We start from the raw sequence: 22,415 nt of genomic DNA, 5'->3' as shown, positions 1-22,415 counted from the left end.
ACACAGCACCTCGGGAGCGCTGGGCGGGGCGAGGAACAGAGGTGGGTAATAGTAAGTCACACGAGAAAGTGTGACATTTCGCAGAGGTGAGTAGAGAATTTTAACACGGTATTTAGAATTCTTTGAAGAACGCAGCAAGAGAATTTTGGGGAGAATATATTCCAGCAGGCACGTTGAAAACAAACCTCACATAAATTCTGGCTGGAGGGTGGGCATTAGCAGCGGAGATCAGTGTAACCACCAAACTTCTCACCTTAAACACAATCCCAAATCTTTAAAACACGGACTGTGCCAACGGCACCGAGCATCCCTTTCCCAAGCCCTAGCCCACACAGGAAGTGGGTCGAGCACCCTAATCCATTACACGAGTCCCACAGGAAGTGAGTTCTGTTCCCCCCTCCCCGAGGACTGCCTCCGACCCCTCCCCTCCCCCAGCCGGAAGTGAGGTGCCTCCATTCAGTCGGCCTCTAACCGACACAAACCAATTAACAACTGAATTAAAACAGGCAGAAGGGCACTTCCATGGTGGCCACCCCCAGGCTCGCCTTGCTTACTGACCTGCTGACGACAAAGGCAGGAAGGCGCCTGGGGCTAAAGACGGTTCCTTGCAAAGAAGACAATTCTCTGAGCCCCTCTTGATCGCATTCACTCTTCCTTTGCGTCTCACAGCTTGAGGAAAATTCCTCCGCAGCACTTTATTTTTGTCCTTTCTTCCCGTTTACCTAATCGCTTAACCACCTTCTCATAGGCAACTTCTATTATCGCAGTAACACTTAAAAGTTCTTTCGATGAGGATAAATATGAAATATTATGCCCGATACCTTAAGAAAAACGGAGGGATTATTTTGTTCTAATGCGCAGAAGTCCTACGTGATTACGCAAGCGAGGCACTCTTTCGCGGAGGGTTCTGGGACATGTAGTGTTTTTAGTCGCTACGGCCTGTAAGAAGGTTTGCGACTTAAATGGTCAATTTCTGTACACTGGCGTCCTTGAATACACAAGTTCTGTATTGGACGGCAGACCGACCGAGGGGATCGGGCACCAATTGGGCCAAAACCTCATTTCCCTTTTCTTCAGGACCTACTGGAACCGAAATGTCCCTCCACGCCGGTCCCGGTTCTCTCGCCCTCCCGAGCCAACTAGGAGGAACGCGAGAGGAGGGGCACACGACTCCTTCCGCGGGACTGCAGGGGGAGAGGGAGGGCGTCCAGGGCCCGTGCGCGCGCGCGCGCCCCCCCCCACCGGAGCTGGCCGGCGCGCGCGCGCGCGCGCGCGGATGGGCGTTGCGCGGGGCTGTGAGGAGGCCGGCCGGCGCGGGGAGGCTGGCTGTGGGCGGCCGGGAGCGCGCGGGGTGCTCGGCGGGGACGAGTAGTTAGTTACTTGTGAGTGTCAGTTGCTCGGCTGAGGTGGCCTCCGTGACCGGGAAGGGGACGGGACGGTCGGCGATGGTGGTCAGTGCGGCAGCATGTGCGCGCCTCAGGTAACGGGGGTCGGGCTACCCGCGTCCCCTTCGTTCCCTTCTGTCGCGGCGGTCGTGGGACCAGGGTCGCCGCGGTGTGAGGACGCCAAGTCCGGGGAGTCCGAGCGGGAGGGCGGGCGCGCGGTCTGGGTAGCGTCCCCGCGGGGGCTCGGGCGGCCGGCCGGCCGGGGGCGGGCACTCCGGCTGCTAGCGCCCCCCAGACTCCGGGGCCCGCCGGCGCCGCGCGCCCCCTCCCACTCCCTGTCGTGCCGACTTCCTCCTCCTCCGTGGGAGGCGGCGGCGGCGGCTCCGGTAGCTCGGCGCCCCCCAGAGGAGGGAAAGTTGGGACATGGCGCCGAGCTACGACCCCGGGTGCGGCTGGGAGGGTGCAGGGGAGAGTGGAGGCTGGAGGGGCTGTAGGAGCTGGGCGCGGGGAGGCCGGGGCGGGGAGGATTTCTCTCGCTCCTCCCGCACGTCTGCACGGACCTCCCGGCCCAAGCCCGGGAGCCCCCGGCTCGGCCTCGCCTGCGGCACCGCGACGAAACCCCATAGCTCTTGGCTCGTTCGGTTCTGGCTGCGGCTTGCGAGACCCCGAACGAGCGGCTTGGCACGGTTTGGAGCGGCTCAGCTGGTCGGGTCGTTTCTCCTCTGCCCCTTGACGTATCCGTTCTTGCAACTTTTCCGAACTCCCGCACTGAGGACCTGCGGACTGAACCCCCTCCCGCACCCGGTCCCCGGCGCCTGCACCGCCCGTCTGAGAGCCCGATTTCTTTCTTTCGCGGCTGGGCGACGTTAAAGCCTGCGGAGGGCAACCGGCGAGGGAGCCTTCCCGCAGCCCGTTATTTTTAAGATCCAGGGGTAGGAGTTGGAGAGCTGTGGAACGGAGTTATCGGAAGGCTGGTGTTGAGTTAAAGGAAAATTAGATTTCATTATTGACATTGCTATAGAAAGCCCAGTTCACTTTACTTCTGCAACTGTTAAATGCGGTGAGAGTATACGTTGAATTAAATCTTTGGTGACTTACACAAAGCGCCGTTTTTTAGGTCATTGGGTGATGTATATCAATAACTTTTTACCTAGATGGGGATTGCCTTGAGAATTCTGTTTGGGGCCTAGCTACTGATTTTCTTTAGCCACAAAGTCTTTTTTTACCGGTCCGCGAAGGGTCGGAGAGCCCACATACTGCTCTGCAGTGTGGGAGTGAAAAACGAGAGTTCTCCGCGGGGTGAGCCTTTCCGTGGTCGATCTCGGACGCCCGTGTCCTGACGGCTTCTCCGGTGACTCCGCGCGTTTCCAGGAGCTCACCTCGCCCGCTGCCCGAAGTACCCGGCGAAGTGCCCGCGCTTCCCTGGTGACTCGTTCAGCAACCGCAGTGGCAGGCACGGGGCATTTTCTTGGCTTCGAGCGTGGAGCTGGAGCCTCAGCCCGGAACTCGGCAGTTGGCAGTGGAAGCGGGACTCGGTTGCATCTCGGGTCGGCGTGGGCTCTGAGCAACGCGTAAGCTATGCGAAAAACACACGTCTTTCCACGGCCGTCGGGGGGGGGGGGGGGGGAGGAGGACAGACTTCATCGGATCTGCATTTGCAGACTCACATGACTGTATTAGGTGGGGAAAGGTCAGATTGTTTCCTTTAAGGCTTTTCGCTCTGTGCTCGTCCTCCCCAACCCCTACCCCTTGTTTTAAGGATTGACATTTGTACTTGCTGGGTTCCAGAATGGGAAGGAAAGTGTTTCGGTGAAAGGAAAAGTTAAGATCACTTCAACCTGTTGTGATACTCGGACTATTCCTTTTATCCAGTGATAGTACAGAGAAACCTGCTTGGTAATTTTTGTTCCTCATTAACGTTCCGTTAGAATCCATTGTTACGAGTCCTGAGGAGGACCCGAAAGAAATAACGCCACTCCATAACTGTTCCTGACAGTCAGATTAAAGAATTGTTCCTGGAATGTTTTACATAAACACTTACCTTTGTACATTTGTAGAGATGTGAATATTTAAGTTTGAGAGCTTAAAAACTTTTATTTGCTTATTTGCATACATGTATTTTATATCTAGCAGTGCCAGCCACTTTTGCCAAATAAGCATCAGTCATAAATTCATGCTCTGGCACATTTCATATGTAATTCTCCTAAATTGCTCCATGGCGAAGCATCATGAGATTAGCATTTTTTTTCACGAGAGACATTTATTGTTGTTTTTAACTGCAGTGATGTGCTGTTTAAGTGAAACAGGTGCTGGGCTCTAGCTGTTTGTATCAAAACCTACCAGCTCATACTATTGTTGGATGGGTTGAGTAATTCAGGAATCAAACGGGGCCCCTGGCACGCCAAGTGTGAGTTCATGGTTCCTGATCACTGCTGCAAATCCCTGTTTTCACTGTAAGAGACACGTATGTGATGAGCTTTATTTTCTCAGTGCTGTTCTCTCTGTAATTGCTGCTCCTCACCTCCACCCCAGTCCTTTCCTTGCTGGAGAGCTCCTGAGAAAGTCTAGGCTCCTTCATTGGTGGTTTGTTTTCCTTGGAGAATTTCTAGTAACTTTCAGGCCAGGAATAGATAGTTCACAGTTGTTTGAAAAGTACTTTGAGTGCCCTTTGAGTGGTAGACGTGGTGGTAAGCCCTGAGTACATGTAGAATGATCTCTCTTTTTGCAAGGAGCAATAGGTGAGGAGAAGATAGCTGATAACCAATAATTACAATGTGGTGTGGTGTGTAAGAGGGACAAGCAGAAACTTATGGATGGAAGCACAGAGGAGGAGGGGTTGTTGACCAAGCCTTGGTCTTGGGGTCACGGGGTGTCTTGAAATACATTTTACTGGGTTACCTGTGTTAATCTTCAAAAGTAGATAGGAGTTATTTAGGTTTAGAAAAAAGGAAAGGACATTTTTGAGCAGTACTGTCCTGTAAAAATCTGAGTCAAATGTAGTCATATGTATGTTTTTAAAATTTTTCTTAACCACATTAAAAAGGGGAAATGAAATTAATCTTAATAATATATTTTATTTAACCTGGTATATCCAAAATATTATCACTTCAACATATAATCAATATAAAAAAGTATTGAGATATTTGCTTTTTAATCGTAAGTCCTTAGAATCTAGTATGTATTTACATTTACACCACGTCTCAGTTTGGACTAGTCACATTCAAGTACTAGGTGCTCGGTGGCCACAGGTATACAGCATAGTTTTAGAATAGGGGCTGAAGAATTATTAAGAAACCAGTTCATTGATGCCTTATGAACTGAGCTAAGGAGCTTCAACTTTACATTGAAGGCTGTGAAATTTAGTGGGAAAAATTATGCTGTGATAGAACCATATGTGTGTTCTAGACCTATCGTACTGGCTGTGGAGTGAGTGCGGGATTAGAGAAGGGCAAACTGGAAGCAAGACCAGTGAGGCCATTCACGGGGAGCAGTGATGAAGGATGTAGAAGGAGGGGTAGATATATAAGACATTTAGGCAGTGTTATCAACTGGACAGGGTAAATAATCAGATTATGGAGTTAAACAAGATTGAAGTTGTGAGCTACTGAATGGGGCAAGCAACTGAAAAGAAGCCAACGTTAGAACTAGGTAGACGGAAGATGAAAAAAAGGAACTATGAGAGATTTGGCACAGAAACTGAGGGAGAATGCTTCAAGGACTAGGAGTGGTCAGCACTGTATCCTGCCATGAACAGGCCAAGTAAGATAAGACTGAATAACGTTGCTGAGACTTGATTGCTGTGTCATTTGAAAGGGTTGAAGAATGTCTAACAAGCCAGAAGTGTAGCTAATTGAGAGGGGCTCAGTGTTTTTAACAAAAGACTGGAGAGAAAGTATAGGTGGAGGGAGGGAGATGAAGGAAATTTAGAGAAGTTTACTCCTTTCCCTCCTTTTTAAATTAAGAGAGTTTGGGGCATGTTTATGTGGGATTGGAAAGAACCATCGGAGGGGAGAATTTGAACATGCAGGGTGGGAGAGAGAGAGGGGAAAAGAGGGGTGATTGAAGGAGCTGAGGATTTGGAAGCAATAGGAGCAGATGGGGTCGAATGCATTGGTTGGGATATTGGCCTTGGGTAGGAGGTAGTTTCCCTTTTTCAGTGAGCAGAGAGGGAAGAGGTGAAGTTGGAGGCATGGTAAATAAGTTTGTAATTGACAGTGGCAGGAAGGAGAATAAGTTGATGACGTGTCTTCTCATTTTTGAGTATCTGGTAAGAATAAAGGGGAACATGGTTGGCCCCAAAAAGGGGAATAGGGAGTCTTAAGAGTATGATTTTATAACAGCTTTCAAGGAAATGGGGTGGGAGAGAAGCATGGGTGCAGACACGCAGACGTGACTAGGAAGATAAAGGATTGTTAGGCAGTATCGAGGATGCATTTGAAACTGTACACCTTGGATTTGCAGTAGTACCAATTTGCATGGTTTGATTTTCCTCCAGCGGTGATTATCCTGCGTATAATTGAAGAAACTCACAGGAATTCATAAGGTAGGTACTTGATTATAAGATGAGCAGCTGGGGCTCCAACACTGGTGCTTCAGTTCCGGGGCCCAGGCTGTTATCCACTGCTTTGCAGATGCCTGCTTGGTACAGGTATCTGAAGCCAACAGTTGGCTAAGGGAATTAATGATATTCGAGATTGTGCCTGATACGATATGTGAACTGTGGAGTCCAGCTTGGCTCATGAGCAGCAAGCCTGGCAAACGTGATTCCATGGGAAGAAAATGAAGGGCATCAAAGGCTAGAGATTAGTGTGAAACTGAAGAGCCTGCTTGTGAGGAGAGAGCAATGGTACTAGCTTTTATTTATGGAGTACTAACTGTATGCTAGGTACTTTACTACCTTATTTCTAAAAGGTTATTGACCTTATAGTCTTTCCTTTGTCATTCTCCTCCCAATGAAGAGACTGTGGATTAGAGGGGTTAAATAACATGTCTAGAGACAAACACTACCGAGTGATGGAGCCAGGATCCAAAACCCATTCTTCACCAAGCCACTTTTTTCTTAAGGCGATAGAAAAATGTATTGGGTTGGCCAAAAAGCCCATTTAGTTTTTACTGTAAAATAAAAGACACATTTTCCATTTTCACCAATAACTTTATTGATTTAGATACTTTGAGTATGTCGTCTATTTCCTGCTATTGGCTTCTAGTGGGCAGAGGGCCAGGGTGCTGCTACACGTCTTCCAGTGCACCAGACAGCCCACGGCACAGACTGACCTGGCCAGAATGTCAGCGGGACGAAGAAACTTTGCAAACCCCTTTTGACACATTTGATCAGTCACAGCTCCTTCTCCATACAGGGCACAAATCTTGTCTTGCATTTCAGTTGCGTTTTTACCTTTCTTGAAATAATGAAGCACAATATGCCAAAAATGTTGCATATCTTCTTCCACTTTCAATATTAAAATGGCTGCACAGAAATTCTCCAATTTTGATAACTTTTACATGGTGACATGACAGCTGTCACAATACAATCTAACAAAATTGTTTCAAATGAAGTTAAAGACAACTAAGCATTACTAGAGCCATGGTAGGGAAAAAACTAAACAAACATTTTGGTTAAGCAAATAGTAACGATGAAAGTGGTAAAAGACACCAGGATCATTAATTTAGCTTTCATAGGTGTATCATTCATTTAACGAATGGTGGCTGAACATTAAGTATGTGCAAGGCATTGTTCTAGGTGTGGAGGTTATAGTAGTGAGTCAAACAGACAAAAATCCCTGCCCTCATAGATCTTACATCCTGTGGAGGGTGAGATAGACATTAAACAAAATAAGAAAGTGTGTACCCTGAGAAAGAAGACACCTACTAATAAGTGCTCCTGGTGGTTAACTGGGCTCAAGTTAAAAACAAACAAACAACACTTCCCTTCCCCGCAAAATAACAAAAGCAAAACAGATCCTAGCAATCATTTCTACACCGGGCCTCTCAGGCAAACTGCATTTCCAGGTGAAGCCTGTCCTGAGATACCTGCCTGCACTGTTTCTGCCATCTAAGTCATTAAATAGGGTTCATGAAATCCCATTTCAACCAGTGGGACTGAGGCTTCCCCCATCAAATCGAATCTGCACAGCTCTGACCAACCAGAGCAGCTTTATTCTACCACTCAGAGCAGTGCCCTTTGGACCAATCAAACCATGAGGATTTGGGAGTGCTCATTTGCATGAGGACCGATCAATCAGGCAATGGGTTGGGGGAACTTCTGTTTATATAAGCCAGCTCCCTCCTGGCTGAGACTATACTCTCCCTTTCCACCCAAGACTGAGACTGCATCTCCCTGGCTGTGCTGCAACACGGAAGATGTCTCCCTGGAACACAGCAGGCTGGAGCAGACTGGCACAGATTAGAGCAGACCAAAGTACAGCAGAGTGGACCAACACAGTGCAAAGCCCACCAGCAAGGAGCAGAGCAGGGCTATCTAGCCAGAAAGAGGCCTGGCCCCAGTACTGCCTCACGGCTGTGCTGTTCTCACAATTGTGCTGTACCACAGTTGAACCGTTTTGCACTGACTAGTTTTCTTTTTCACTCTACCGGAGGTGTCCAACCTTTTGGCATCTCTGGACCACACTGGGAGAGAGTTGTCTTGGGCCACACATTAAATACATTGCAACATGCAATCACAAAAAAGATCTCAAATATTTTAAGCAAATGTATGATTTTGTGTCAGGCCACATTCATAGCCATCCTGGGATGCATGTAGCCTGCAGGGTGCAGGTTAGACACCCCTGCTTACCCCAAATTGGGGGTTCCTGCTGGTGTTGACTTGTGCTGACCATCGGTTAACAAAAGTTATTGCTGTAGTATATTGGAAGGTGATAGATAAATTCTGTAGAGGAAAAGAAGGAGACAAGAAGGACAGGAATGTCAGGGGTATGTGTACTTTGAAAGAAGATGACTGGGAAGGTCTTAGTGAGAGAGGAGCAAGGACTTGAAGGAGGTTGGGGGCACAGAAACATTTCACATTGGCTGTACACCAGAGGTGTGTTGGGTGTACTCTCAGGACTCTAGGAGGCCATTGTGCCTGGACTAGAGTCAGTGGAAGAGAAGGCGGCGGTGTGCATTCAAACCGATATCTTTGACTCTAACTGGATATCTTTTGATCCAGCTGGGTTGGAAGTGGAGTGTGAAGAGAGGAGTCAAGAGTGACTCCAAGGTTTTTACCTTAAGCAAGAGAAGGATGGAGTTGTCATAAATAGAGTTGGGAAGACTGTAGTCAGAGGGGTTTCTGGGGAGAGTTCAAGAGTTCTGTTCTAGTTCTGTTTTAAGTTTTTGAGATGCCTAATAGTCATGCTAACAGAGAGGTCAAGTCAGCAATTGAACAAGTGAATTTGGGGTTCACAGGAGAATGGTCCAGGTTGATACATTTACAAGCTTTCCAAGTAGATGTGGTCTCCTGAGAAATAAATGTCGATGAAGGAGAGGTTGAAGGAGTGACCCCTATGGCATTCCAGTCAGAGAGGTTAGGAAGAGCAGTCTTGTAGGATGGTAAGGATTGGGGTGTGACTGTAAGGTAGATTTCATATCCAAACTTAGTGGGCACTTACTCAGTGCCTATTATTTGCAAGGAACCAAGCTGTTTTGGAAGTTAACATTGCTCCCTTTATAAGGTGCAGACCGAAAAACAGTAGTGGAAGGCAAATACTAAATAATGGTACAAATATACTAGAGAACCTTGTTAGAAGATGTGGACATAAGAAATGAATTCAGAATGTGCCAGCTACATGTAAACACTCATATAAGCATATGTCAGTCAGGAAACTTGTCAAGGGTTCATGCACACAGTAGTAATCTGTCTGTTGACCTTGGTTTCTTGGTGGTTTCAGATCTTGGTCTCCTGCCATTATGAAGTTTGGGGTTGGTAACTGCCTATGGTCATTGGCTATCGGTTAAGCCACTCTGGACTGGTTCTGTTGCACTTGACATTTTAATGTCTGTCTCCTACCTTTCCACAATCAGCAGGACTCAAGACTTCTTAAAATAAAATGTTTCCATGTAAAATCAAGCAGAACTAGGATTATTTTTTGACAGCTTCTTTCATGAATGGCCTTAGATATTCATATTTATCTTTTGGTTATTAACTTCATACCCAAAATGCAATTATAGAACTTTAAAAGTAATTTAAACCTAAAATGGAAGTTTTAATAAAACATTTTGATTTCAACTTTTTTCCACTAAAATGGATAGGCTTTCATTGGCAGATGATAGAGGTAGTGTTGCAGGAGACAGGCAAGTAGTACCTATGAAGTAATTTGTCAGTCACTCTTTAGGAACTGTGAGCAAAATAGGGATTTCTCTACTTTCTAGGATGGAGGACAGAGAATCTCAGGATTCCATTCTAGTTGTACCACTGACTGGGGGCAAAGCTGTTGTCCATTTGTATGTGCTGCTGTGTTGGATTGTGAGAAACATGGACGTGTTAATACGCCGAGTGAAAAAAGGCTATGCCCTGAGTGCAGACTGTGTCTTACTAACGTGCTCCTAGCATGTAACAGATCCCCAAGGGTTGTCGAATGAAGGGATTAAATAATATACTTGACCCTTATAAAATAAAGCATAAAGACTTACTTAGCTAGTTCAAGCATACTTATACTAAAACCCTATAAATCTCTGTGTAGTAGCACCCTCATTTTAGGCCAAACCAAACAAATAATGCTACTGTATAATAACACGATCACTTTCAAGTAGCTCATAATCCTATTCTCTGGTAGTCAGTAAGCAGTTCTAGTTGAGAAATACACCTCCTGAATCTGAATCCTGGCTCAGCTGCTTCCTAGCTGTGTGTCTGTCCTTTAGTTGCTTAACTGTGCTTCAGTTTCCTCATTTGTAACATGGAGATATTTTTACCTACTTTATGTGTTTGAGACAAAATAAGAATATATAGTGTGTTTAACATGCAGTAAGTATCAATTAATTTTAAGTATTCTAAAAACGCTGAGACTAATAGCTTTAAGTTTTTCATTGTCTAGAAAATTTGGTCTGGTGAGTGATAATGGAAAAATAAACCCCTATGTGAACAGGGATAAAAGACTGATGGGAAATACAGTGATGTGTGGAAAGTATCAGGATGCATTGGAACTATGAATAATAGATTTTCTACTTTCTGCTATCTCCATTTTTTTCCTTTTAATTTGGTTAGTAGATTTTTATTACATGTTCAAGTATAAGCCAGATACTGGCTTTATAAGCATATTACTTTTCAAGAGTCAGAATCGCCTTGTGTTTAATAAGAGTATGGATTTTGGACCCAGCCAGCCTGGGATAGAATCTCATCTCTGCCACTTACTAGCTGTGTGATCTTGGAAAAATTACTCTATACCTTAGTGTTCTCATTTGCAAAAATAGGGATGATGGTACCTACCTCAGGTTTACTGATGAGCTAATATTTGAAAAGTGCTTAAAATAATGCCTGGTACATAGTAAGTATAATGTGTTTATTGAATAAATTAGTAGATATTCAACAGTAAAGGTAGAGAAATATTACATTTAGAAGTTAATGAAAAATTTTAGCTTTTCAGTGTAGTTATAGGTTTGTTCATATTAGGTAGACTCTTTTGCCATCTTTTCCCTAAATCTACCTCCCCAAGCTGCTTTGTTGGTGGAGGAGCAGGAAAACTATGTGTCCTCATAAATCCTTTTTTAAAAAGTTTATGAAAATTTAATTTTTTAAAAGATTTTTTTAATTTTTAGAGAAGGAAGGGAGGGAGAAAGGAAGAAAAGCATCAATGTGTGGTTGCCTCTTATGCTCCGCCCACTGGGGACCTGACCCGCAACCCAAGCATGTGCCCTAGACTTAGAATTGAACTGGCGACCCTTTGATTCTCAGGCCACTGCTCAATGCACTGAGCCACAGCAGCCAGGGCTGAAAATTTAATTTTTTGACTGGACTCAGAGGTAGAAGCTTTCAGGACAGCCTAGGTCTCTTGGCAATTAGTTCCTTTCATTCTCCAGTCCTCCCTGGTGTATGAAGGGAATGCCCCTTACTCGGTAGCAGGTGGACACGACCGTGGGTGGTCAACCTGCTTCATGGGGAAACCTTGTTTGTTGTTCCCCCACTGACCTGAACTACATAACCTGTCCATTCCTCTCCCAGAGCATCCGTAGTAACTTCTGTGGCCATATGCTTCTCATAAAAGGTACAAAGCTTGTGTTTATCATCCTCTTCAATGAGTTTCTGTCATCCAGTGGCTGGAAGAGAGATGTTCAGCTTCATCCTGAAGTGGCTGACTGCCTCGGTGCCACAAAGACTTCTATTTTTTAAATTACAGTTTACAGTCAGTATTATTTTGTGTTTGTTTCAGGTGTTCAGCATAGTGGTTAGGCAAGCATACTTTACAAAGTGTTTACCTGTTATTTCCAGTGCCCACCTGGCACCATACACAGTTACTACAATATTGACTGTATTCCCTATGCTGTACATTACATCCCGATAACTACTTTGTAACTACCAAACTGACTTCTCAGTTCCTTTATCTTTTTTACCCAGTACCCCAATCCCGCCTCTCCTGGCAACCATCCGCTGTTTCTGTTTTATTTATTTCTGTTGTTCTTTAGATTCCACATATAAGTGAAATCATATTTGTCTTTCTCTGACTGACTTATTTCACTTAGCATAGTGCTGTAGAAGTCCATCCATGCTGCCACAAATAGTAAGATTTCATCCTTTTTTCATGGCTGAGTAATACTCCATTGTATATATATGTACCAAAGCTTTTCTATCTACTGGTCTATTGCTGGGCACTTGGGTTGCTTCCAGATCTTGGCTGTTGTAAATAATTCACCCATATATTCACAGCATTGGTGAATTAGTGTTTTTGGTTTCTTTGGATATATACCCAGCAGTGGAATTGCTAGGTCATAAGGCAGTTCTGTTTTTAATTTTTTGAAGACCCTCCACACCATTTTCCATAGCAGTTGCACCAATCTGCACTCCTGCCATCGGTGCATGAGTCTCCCCTTTTCTCCCCATCCTCACCAACACTTGCTTTTGATTTATTGGTGATAACCATTCTGATAGGTAGGAGGTTATATCTGATTGTGGTTTTAATTTGCATTTCTCTGAGGATGAGTGACACTGAGCATCTTTTCATGTGTCTTTTGGCCATCTGTATGTTCTCTTAGAAGAAATGTTCATTCATGCCCTCTGCCCATTTTTTAATTGTTTTTTTTTGGTATTGAGTTTTATAAATTCTTTATAATTTGGGGGTATTAACCCCTTATCTGATGGATCATTGGCAGATATGTTCTCCCATTCAATAGGTTGTCTTTTCATTTGTTGATGGTTTATTTGCTGTGCAGAAACATTTTAGTTTAATGTAGTCCCATTTGTTAATTTTTCTTTTGCTTTCCTTGCCTGAGGAGAGATATCAGAAAAAATATTACTAAGATCATTGTCATAGAATTTACTGTCTATGTTTATTTTTAGGTGTTTTATGGTTTTGAGACTTACATTTAAATCTTTAATCCACTTTGAGTTTATTATATATGATGGAAGAAGGTGGTCTAGTTTTGTGTTTTTGCATTTATCTGTCCAGTTTTCCCAATACTACTACTTTCCAATAGACTGTCTTTACCGCACTATGTGTTCTTGCCTCCTTTGTTGTAAGTAGTTAATCATGGAGGTGTGGATTTATTTCTGGGCTCTCTATTCTGTTCCACTGTTCTATGTCTGTTTTTATGCCAGTAAATACTCTGCTGTTTTGTTATTATAGCCTCGTAGTTTAGTTTATGTCAGGTAGCGTGATACCTCCAACATGGTTCTTCTTTCTCAAGATTGCTGTGGCTATTTGGGGTCTTTTGTGGTTTTATGTAAATTTTTGGATTACTTTTTCTGGTTCTATGAAAAATGCTATTGGTATTTTGATAGGAATTGTATGGAAAATATAGATTGCTTTGGGTACTGTGGACATTTTAATGATGTTAGTTCTTTCTATTCATGAGTACTGTGTATGCTTCCATTTGTTTGTATCTTCTTCAGTCTTTTTTTTCAGTGTCTTCTAATTTTTTCAGTTTAGGTCTTTTTCTTCTCTTAAATTTATTTCTAGGTATTTTTTTGATGCAATCATAAATGGAATTGTTTCTTAGTTTCCCTTTCGGATAGTTCATTATAGTTATGTAAAAATACAACCAATTTCTGAATATTTATTTTGTATCCTGCTACTTTACTGGATTCATTTATCAAGTCTAGTACTTTTTGGTGGAATCTTTAGGTTTTTATATACATAGTATTATGCCATCTGCAAACAATGACAGTTTTACTTCTTTACCAATTTGCTGCCTTTTATTTTTTCATCTTGTCTGATTGCTGTGGGTATGACTTTTAGAACTATGTTGAGTAAGAGTGGTGAAAGCAGACATCCCTTGTCTTGTTCCTAATCCTAAAGGAGACACCTTTAATTTTTCCCCATTGAATATGAAGCTAACTGTAGGTTTGTCATATATGGCCTTTATTATGTTGAGTGTATTCCCTCTAGTCCCATTTTGCCGAGAGTGTTTATCATAAATGGGTGCTGGATTTTGTTAAATACATTTTTAGCATCTATTGATATGATCATATGATTTTATTCCTCATTTTGTTTATGTGGTATTTCATGTTAATTGATTTGTGGATACTGAACCAACCTTGCATTCCAGGAAGAAATCCTACTTGATAATGGTGTATGATCTTTTTAATGTATTGCTGAATTTGGTTTGCTAATATTTTGTTGAGGAATTTTTCATCTGTGTTCATCAGGGATATTGGAATATACTTTTCTTTCTTTATAGTGCCTTTATCTGGTTTTAGAATCAGGATAATGCTGGCCTCATAAAAATGAGCTTAGGCATTTCCCTCCTGAACTTTTTTGGAATAGTTGGAGAAAGATTTCTCCTTTGACTCTTTGGTAAAATTCACCTGTGAAGTCGGTGGGTTCAGGCCTTTCATTTTTTTTTTTTCGAGTTTTTTGATTATTGCTTCGATTTTGTGAGTTGTAACCAGTCTGTTCAATTTTTTTGTTTCTTCTTGATTCAGTTTTATAAGATTATATATTTCTAGAAACTTATCCCTTTCTTCCATATTGTGCAATTTATTGGCATAAAATTGTTTGCAATTATCTTCTTCAAAAATTTTTTTTATTTATTGCACTGATTGGTATGGCTTAGTGGGTTGGGCGTCATCCTGCAAACTGAAGGTTACGGGTTTGATTCTCAGTTGGGGCACAAACCTGGGTTGCAGGCCAGATCTCCTGTTGAGGTTGTGTGAGAAGCAACCAGTCAGTGTTCTTTTTGTACATCAATGTTTTTCTCCTTCTTTTTCTACCTCCCTTCCCTTTCTCTAAAAAAAATAAGTAAAATCTGAACTTTAAAAAAAATTGATTTTAATCAATTTTAATCAATTTTCTATCTAAATTGATTTTAGATAGGAAAAAAAAAACACATCGATTTGTGGTTTCACTTATTTATGCATTCGTTGGTTGCTTCTTGTACGTGCCCTCACCAGGATCGAGCTCGTGACCTAGGCGTATGGGGATGATGCTCTAGCCAACTGAGCCTACCTGGCAAGGGCTGTAATAGTCTTATAATATTTTCTGTATTTCTGGTTTCAGTTTTTATTTCTTCTCTTTCAATCTGGTTTTATTTACTTGAGTCATCTCTCTCTTTTTTCTTGATGAGTCTTGTTAAAGGTTTATCAATCTTGTTTAATTTTTTTCAAAGAACCAGATCTTGGTTTTATTGATCTTTTGTATTGTTATTTTAGAGTCAGTTTTCTTTATTTCTGCTCCAATTATTTTCTTTCTTCTGCTAACTTTGTGCTTTATTGGTTCTTTTTCTACTTGCTTTAGGTGTAGGGCAAGATTGTTTATTTGATTTTTAAATTCGTTTCTTGAGGTAGGGCTGTAATACTATGAATTTTCCTCTTAGGACTTCCTTCACTGTGTTCCATAGATTTTTGTGTTATTGTGTTCTTATTTTCATTTGTTCAAGGTATTTTTAAATTTTTTTCTTGATTTTATTGTTAATCCAGTCACTATTTAGTGACCTGTTACTTAGTTTCCATGTGTTTTTGTGTTTTTTCAGTTCTTTCTTGTAATTTATGCCATTTTCTATTATTGTGGTTAGAGAAGATGCTTAATATGAGTTTAATTTTCTTAAATGTATTGAAACATGTTTTGTCTCCTAACCTGTGATCTATCCTAGGGAACGTTCCTATGTACTTGAAAAGAAATTATATTCTGCTGCTTGGGGTGAAGTGCTCTGAAAATATCAATTACGTACATCTGGTCTAGTGTGTCAATTTTTTAAAATATATTTTATTGATTATGCTATTACAGTTGCCCCATTTTCCCCCCTTCGCTCCCCTCCTCCCTGGACACCCCCTCCTGCCCACATCCCCCCCCTTTAGTTCATGTCCATGAGTCATACATGTAAGTTCTTTGGCTTTTACATTTCCTATACTATTCTTAACCTCCCTGTCTATTTTCTACCTACCATTTATGCTACTTATTCTCTGTACCTTTGCCCCCTCTCTCCCCCTCCCACTCCCCTGTTGATAACCCTCCATGTGATCTCCATTTCTGTGGTTCTGTTCCTGTTCTAGTTGTTTGCTTAGTTTGCTTTTGTTTTTGTTTTAGGTGTGATTGTTAATAACTGTGAGGTCGCTGTCCTTTTTACTGTTCATATTTTTGATCTTCTTTTTCTTAGATAAATCCCTTTAACATTTCATATAATAAGGGCTTGGTGATGATGAACTCCTTTAACTTGACCTTATCTGAGAAGCACTTTATCTGCCCTTCCATTCTAAATGATAGCTTTGCTGGATAGAGCAATCTTGGATGTAGGCCCTTGCCTTTCATGACTTGGAATACTTCTTGCCAGCCCCTTCTTGCCTGTAAGGTCTCTTTTGAGAAATCAACTGACAGTCTTACGGGAACTCCTCTGTAGGTAACTATGTCCTTTTCTCTTGCTGCTTCTAAGATTCTCTCTGTATTTTTAATCTTGGGTAATGTTATTTTGATGTACCTTGGTGTGTTCCCCTTTGGGGCCAGCTTCTTTGGGACTCTCTGAGCTTCCTGGACTTCCTGGAAGTCTATTTCCTTTGCCAGATTAGGGATGTTCTCCTTCATTATTTGTTCAAATAAGTTTTCAATTTTTTGCTCTTCCTCTTCTCTTTCTGGCACCCCTATAATTCGGATGTTGGAACGTTTAAAGATGTCCTGGAGGTTCCTAAGTCTCTCAATTTTTTGAATTCTTGTTTCTTCATTCTTTTCTGGTTGGATGTTTCTTTCTTCCTTCTGGTCCACACTGTTAATTTGAGTTCCAGTTTCCTTCGCATCACTATTGGTTCCCTGTACATTTTCCTTTGTTTCACTTAGCATAGCCTTCATTTTTTCATCTAATTTGCGACCAAATTCAACCAATTATGTGAGCTTCCTGATTAGTAGTGTTTTGAACTGTGCATCTGATAGGTTGGCTATCTCTTTGTCGCTTAGTTGTATTTTTTCTGGAGCTTTGATCGTTCTTTCATTTGGGCCATTTATTTTTCCCTTGGGGTGCCTGTTACGTAAAGGGGCAGAGCCTTGGGTATTCACCAGGGTGGGGCAATGCTGGTCGCTGCACTGTGATGCTGTATGTGGGGGAGGGGTTGGAGAGGGAGCAATGGCACCTGCTCTGCTTTCTGCTGGATTTCAGTTACTTCCTCCACTACCACAAGCAGAGTGGGCCCTTCTGGTTCTGCTTCCTAAATGGGTGGATTTGTGTGCGTTCTGGGACTCTGTGGGTCTCTCCAGCGAACTCTCCTGTGAGGCTGGGAGTTTCTCCTGCTGCTGTGTCAACCCCCGCAGGTGCTCTCAGTCAGAGGTTTGAGGCTTTATTTCCTCATGCAGGAGCCCTGGGTTGCTCCCCAGTTGTTCCTCCCCGTTTATCTGCACACAAATGAGGGACCGCCCGCTCTACAATCTGCCACCTCGCGGGGTCCGCCAGCGGTGGCCTTGCTCAGAGTCCTCTCCGCCCGGCTGCCAGTCTCCGCCCCTCCCACTGTCTGGGTGAGTGTTTCTTCTTTATCTCCTTGGTTGTCGGACTTCCATACAGTTCGATTTTCTGTCAATTCTGGTTGTTTTTTGTTTTTAAATTGTTGTTGTCCTTCTTTTGGTTGTGTGAGGAGGCGTAGTGTCTACCTGCACCTCCATCTTGGCTGGGAGTGTAGATTTTTCCAGTGTGTCATTTAAAGCTGTTGTTTCCTTGTTGATTTTCTGTCTGGAAAATCTATGCATTGATGTCAGTGGGATGTTAAAATTCCTTATTATGTGTTATCATTGATCTATTTTTTTCATGTCCATTAACATTTGATTTTTTTATTTAGGTCCTCCTATGTTGGGTGCAAAAATACTTACAAAGGTCATATTTTCTTTTTGGACTGATTCCTTTATCATTATGAATTGTCCTTCGTTGTCTCCTCATTTTGACTGTTTCTCTCTATTTTTGTCCGTGTAGACCTGCTGTGTCTGCCTGTTGTGGTGTGTTGGCTGTGTGTGGAACGTGTCCTGTGGGGCTATCGTGAAGTCTTTCTGATTTCCTAAGCACGGTGCTCTTGAAGTGCTCTTGTGTGGGGTGGGTGTTGATTGTTGTTGGCCTCTTTGTGCACAAGCTCAGCCTTTAGACTTGCTGAGTGTGAGGACCGACCCCGACCACAGTGTGTGAACCGTTGTGCGGATGTTGACCCCACAAAGGAGAATTTGCTAGTAGGGTCTTGTGCCCTCCGAGATCACCCTTTGGATGTGCTGATTGTGGGGCTGACTGGGTCATGCTGTGATGTGGTCTGAAGTCCAACCCTCAAAGTGTGTTGATTCTGGGGCCTCTTGGGTGGGTCTCCCATGCAAGTCAATGTCAGACACTGCTCTAACTGGTCCTGGGCAGCCTGTTTGGAATTCCAAAACCGTTGATAGTTTGTTGCTATCTCTGCTAGCCCTGGGTATGCATGGAAGGGGCCAAGCTGCACACCCAGGCTGCCTTTCACCAGGACTAGTTTGGGGACAGGTCAGGAAAAGGCCCAGGGAACCCTGAGGTCCTCCTCCTCCTGCTGGCTGCCTTCCAGGCTCAGGCACTGAAAGAGCCTCTGTCAGTATATGCACTGTGTGAGGTAGGTTCTCAGTGAGTTACCTGGTAAGCCAGCTCTTTTCACGTTTCCACCCTTACTACCAGTCTCGTTGTGGCTTCTTCTGTAAATCCTTGGTTATAAGACTTTTCTCTTCAGCTAGTCCTCAGTTAGATATTCAGGGTGATTGTTCTACGATTTAGATGTAAGTCCAGTTTGATCCTGGGAGGAGGTAAATGTAACATCCACCTATTCCTCCACCATCTTGGCTCTCTCCATAATTCCTTTATGTGCCAGGAACACTTTCCATTGTTTAAGATTAGGATTCCCACTTTGTACTTTTCAAAGTACTTACAGATTCAGGTTCACCTCAAATATTTTGAAATAATGAGTTGAATACTTCAAATGCTGAGAAACTACCTTCTTCCTAGGTGTGGAACAGTTTTACAGATTTTATTTGGGTACGAAGTAAGACTAATTGTGGTAGTTTGTGTGAAAGAAGATTTAAAGCACTGGAGAAGCAATAAAAAGTATTTTCATAATGCCAGTTTTCTTCTTGACTTGAAAAAATTGTTGTTACAACAATATCCTTAGGCCGCACCTCTTGCACACGCCCTACTGGATAGCAGGGCACTGCTATCCAGGCATGTGCCCTGACCGGGGATCGAACCTGCAACCCTTTGCTTCACAGGCCCGCACTCAATCCACTGAGCTACACCAGCCAGGGTTGGTTTGTGCTATTCTTAAGTTCTTTACTGTAATATGAGAATTGTAGTGATTAGTATTTACCCACATAGCCCTGGCCAGTGTGGCTTAGTTGGCTGGGTGTTGTCCTGAAAACTGGAAGGTCCTGAGTTCAGTTCTCAGTGGGGATACATGCCTAGGTTATGGGTTGCCTATCGATGTTTCTCTGTCACATAGATGTTTTTCTCCCTCTTTCTCCCTCCCTTCCTCTTTCTCTTAAATCAATAAGCATGTCCTCAGGTGAGGATAAAAAAGTAAGAATATTTACCCATAAAATTAAGGAATAGGGTTGCCTTTCTGGCCGGGTGGCTCAGGGGGTTGGAGCATCATCCGGTGCACCAAAAGGCTGCAGGTTTGATCCTCAGTCAGGGCACAGGCCTGGGTTGCGGGTTTCATCCTCTCCGGGCGCATCCAGGAGGAAGCTGATTGATGTTTCCTCTCTCACATCTATCTATGTTTCTTTCCTTACCTACTTTTTCTCTCTCTCTAAAATCAATAAACATATCTTCAGTGAAGATTAGAAAAATAAATAGTATTGCCAGTTCTGGCTGTATTTTTACTTTCTGTTAATATTTTATTGACCAGATCTTGTCTATAAATAAATATATCTTCAAAGTATTTCATGTTATTTTAAAAGATGTCTAGCACTCAAATATCTTTACTTCTGTTTAGAGTAAAATAGTTAATTATTTTTTAAATATACTTTATTGATTATGCTATTACAGTTGTCCCATTTTTTTTCTCCCCTTTATTCTCCTCCATCTGGTACCCCACCTGCCACCAGCATTCCCCCACCTTAGTTCATGTCCATGGGTCATACATATAAGTTCTTTGGCTTCTCCATTTCCCATACTGTTCTTAACCTCCTGTCTATTTTGTACCTGTCATTTATGCTTCTGATTCCCTGTACCTTTTTCCCCATTCTCCCCACTGCCCCTCCCTGCTGATAATCCTCCATGTGATCTCTATTTCTGTGTATCTGTTCCTGTTCTAGTTTGCTTAGTTCGTTTTATTGTGGGGTTTTTTTGTTGTTGTTTTTGTTTTTAGGTTCGGTAGTTGATAGTTGTGAGTTGTCATTTTACTGTTCCTATTTTTGATCTTCTTTTTCTTAGGTAAGTCCCTTTAACATTTCATATAATAAGGGCTGGGTGATGATGAGCTCCTTTTACTTGACTTATCTGGGAAGCACTTTATCTGCCCTTCCATTCTAAATGATAGCTTTGCTGGATAGAGCAATCTTGGATGTAGGTCCTTACCTTTCATGACTTAGAATACTTGCCAACCCCTTCTTGCCTGCAAAGTTTCTTTTGAGAAATCAGCTGATAGTCTTATGGGAACCCCTTTGTAGGTAATTGTCTCCTTTCCTCTGGCTGCTTCTAAGATTTTCTCCTTATCTTTAATTTTGGGTAATGTATTTATGATGTGTCTTGGAGTGTTCCTCCTTGGGTCCAATTTCTTTGGGACTCTCAGAGCTTCGTGGACTTTCTGAAAGTCTGTTTCCTTTGCCAGATTGGGAAGCTCTCCATTATTATTTTAAAATAAGTTTTCAATTTGTTGCTGTTCTTCTCCTTCTGGTACCCCTATGATTCAGATGTTGGAATGTTTAGAGTTGTCCCGGAGGTTCCTAAGCCTCTCCTCATTTTTTTGCATTTTTGTTTCTTCATTCTCTACTGGTTGAAGGTTTATTTCTTCCTTCTGGTCCAAGTCATTGATTTGAGTCTTAGATTACTTCCTTTCACTGTTGGTTCCTTGTATATTTTTCTTTATTGCACTTTGCATAGCCTTCACTTCTTCCTCTGTTTTGCATCTGTACTCAGTCATTTCTGTGAGCATGCTGACTACCAGTGTTTTGAACTCTGCAACTGATAGGTTGGCTATCTCCATGTTGCTTAGTTCTTTTTCTGGACTTTTGACCTGTTCTTTCATTTGTGCCCTATTTTTTTGTGTAGGTGTGCCTGTTACATAGTAAGTGGTGGATCCTTAGGTATTTGCCAGGGCAGGGCAACCCACTTCACTTTGTTTTGTAGCTATGTGTGGGGGAAGGGGCTGAGAGGGAACAATGCCACTTGCTCAGCTCTTGGTTGGCTTTCAGTCACTTCCTCCGCTTCCCACAAGTAAATTGAGCCCTTCTGGTACTGATTCCTGGGTGGGTGGGTTTGTGTACATTCTAGGACCCTGTTGGTCTCTCCAACAAGCTCTCTGTTGAGGCTGGGAGTTTCTCCTGCTGCTGCAACCCCCGTGGGTTTTTACAGCCAGGGGTTTTGAGGCTTTCTTTCCCTGCACTGGAACCCTGGGTTGTGTGGTCTGTCTTGCTCCCCAGTTGTTCCTCCCATTTTATCCACATGCAAATGTGGGACTGCCTGATCTGCCAGCTGCACCTTGCCTGGTTCACCAACCACCACCTCACCCACCCTGTCCTTCAGCTGCTGCCTTGCCGCGGGTCCTTTCTACCCCGGCTTCCCGTCTCTGCCCCTCCTACAGGTCTGGATGAATGTCTTTTCTTTAACTCCTTGGTTGTCTGACTTCCATACAGTTTGATTTTCTGGTTATCTTTGGCTTTTAAATTTGTTGTTGTCCTTCTTTTGGTTGTGCAAGGAGGCAAAGTATATCTACCTACACCTCCATCTTGGGTGGAGCTAATTATTTTTTTTAATTGGGAGAAAGACGTGACTGTTTTCACTGTATCAGCCTGTTTGAGACACAAATGCAAACTCATTAAATGTCAAAATTGTGAACATTTTAATTACTGGACTGTAATCTAGTAACCAGAAAATACCCCAAATAAGAATGTAAAAGTAAATTTCTATATTGATGGGAGAAACTTTGTTTTTTTCCTCTACAAAAGATGCAGGACTTCATTAATGCTTAGTGTGGAAATAAAATTCATAATGCAAGAGCAAGTAGCATTCAGCCAGGACAGCATTTCAAAGTGATCTTCACGAAAACAGTAGGTTTTTCTAGCATCAGCTGTATGTTTCTGTAATTGCCTACTCACTGAGTCATCTATAGCAACTGAAATTTGGATATTTCTCCTCTTTTAGGATTTTTTTTTTTTTTTTATCAAGTGGCTTCCTTTTATCTATCAAGAATGAGATAAGCAAGCCTTATACAAAGTAACATATGCAGCGTGATGGTGTGCCTTCTTGTTTCCTGGTAGTAAA

The 22,415-nt window shown here is 42.9% G+C and overlaps 2 protein-coding genes across 8 annotated transcripts in view; one reads left to right on the top strand and one right to left on the bottom strand.

Moving 5' to 3' along the window:
- The window catches only part of HMG20A (high mobility group 20A), a 73,801-nt gene extending 72,874 nt beyond the window's left edge, over positions 1-927 (bottom strand). For 2 of the 4 annotated variants that reach the window (XM_024557467.4, XM_045192825.3), the window contains exon 1: positions 559-927. The gene's annotated coding sequence lies outside the window, so the exon portion shown is untranslated. The remainder of the gene's footprint in view (positions 1-558) is intronic. The other 2 variants (XM_024557466.4, XM_024557464.4) reach the window with 2 other exon arrangements.
- Positions 928-1,278: 351 nt separating this feature from the next.
- PEAK1 (pseudopodium enriched atypical kinase 1) overlaps positions 1,279-22,415 on the top strand; it is a 196,962-nt gene continuing 175,825 nt past the window's right edge. For 3 of the 4 annotated variants that reach the window (XR_008427431.2, XM_053929167.2, XM_024557495.4), the window contains exon 1: positions 1,279-1,480. The gene's annotated coding sequence lies outside the window, so the exon portion shown is untranslated. Of the gene's footprint in view, positions 1,481-2,756; positions 2,957-22,415 lie in introns of all 4 variants that reach the window. The other variant, XM_024557496.4, reaches the window with a different exon arrangement.

Source organism: Desmodus rotundus, chromosome 7, assembly GCF_022682495.2.
Source record: "Desmodus rotundus isolate HL8 chromosome 7, HLdesRot8A.1, whole genome shotgun sequence".
NCBI lineage: Eukaryota > Metazoa > Chordata > Mammalia > Chiroptera > Phyllostomidae > Desmodus > Desmodus rotundus.
The sequence above is the reverse complement of the archived record's forward strand: the minus strand, read 5'-3'. Positions and strand labels throughout refer to the sequence as shown.